This window comes from Pteropus alecto, unplaced genomic scaffold (genome assembly GCF_000325575.1).
Source record: "Pteropus alecto unplaced genomic scaffold, ASM32557v1 scaffold195, whole genome shotgun sequence".
NCBI lineage: Eukaryota > Metazoa > Chordata > Mammalia > Chiroptera > Pteropodidae > Pteropus > Pteropus alecto.
This window is the reverse complement of record NW_006438073.1, coordinates 10,789,450-10,790,699: the sequence shown is the minus strand read 5'-3', so window position 1 is coordinate 10,790,699 and position 1,250 is coordinate 10,789,450.

Sequence of the window (1,250 nt, the reverse complement as noted above, 5' to 3'; positions counted from 1 at the left end):
TGGAAGGTTGAATAGCTTCACACGTTTTTCGGGAGAGGGGGTGGGGAGAAAGAGAAAAAAAGGAGGGCGGGAGGGCAGGCTTTTGGGAGCCGATTTAAGGATTAGATCAGATGTTATTGCTAGTGAAAAATTAAACAGCCCGGTGCTCTGGGGAGTGCAGATTAATATATTTAGTGACTGTGCGCACAAAGGCTGCTCATTGTGGCCACGTCTGAATGCCTGTGAATAGGATGGAACATATGCAGCCTGTCACCGCAGGTGCCCACATCTGTTCTTCCCCGGGCAGATGCTCGCAGAAAAGGGGAGGTGGGGAGGCCAGGGAAGGACAGCGTCGTCGAAAGCCCCGCCTCACCCGGAGCTCCTGGGGTCCAGCGGGGACACTCTGCGGGGAGGGCGGGGTCCGAGCGCCGCGCGCCAGTTAGGGCTGGGGGCGCGGCGTCTCCTCGGCGACTGCGTTTCAGAGCCTGGGGCGCCGGGCTGGGTGATTGACGGGCCGCCCGGGGACCGGGCGACAGGTGCCCGCGACCTCCCGGGTGGGACGAGTTCCGGGGAGCGAGGCCTCGGGGAAGGCCTGCCCCACGTCGCTCTTCGACGCCCTTTCTCTCCCTCCTCTATTGTCCTACAAAGTCGTAGGCCTGCGATTTGCAGGTCAGGGCATTGATGCAGGTGACCAGGTCGCGCGCCCGGGCGTCAGGGTCTGGGGCTCCAGAGGCGCCCCGCCCCCCAGCGCGCACAAAGCTCCCGCCGCTCACCCACCGACTGTGCGCGCAGCCGCCCCGAGGGTCGCCGCGGCCGGGCCCCTGGAGCCTTTCCCCAGGCGCAAGGACGCGTGGGCGTGGGACCGTCACGGGGCTGACTGGGTCCACGGGGAGGGCCCCGGCGGCGAGGGGTGACCCGCCGCGAAGCCCCGCCGACCTGGACTCTGCCGACCCCTCACATACGCCTGTCGGAACGAGGGTCGCCACTGCCTCCAGGACGCCCTCCGGAGCGCCGCTGCCCATGGTCAGGGGCCACAGCAGCCACCACCCAACTACCCCCGCCGGCTCCGGCACGTTCTCTCTCAGAAAGGTCCAAGGGGCCGCTGGGGGGTTGGGGGGAGCGCGCGGCAGAGCAGCTGCGCGGTCATCTGATCCGGGACAAAGGCGCGCCCGCCGGGGCCGAGGCCAGGTAAACACGCGCTTTGTCATGGAGATGGGCGCGCAGCCCCGGCAGATGATCCGCGGTTTGGGGAAAGGCGGCCCGGAGGAGGC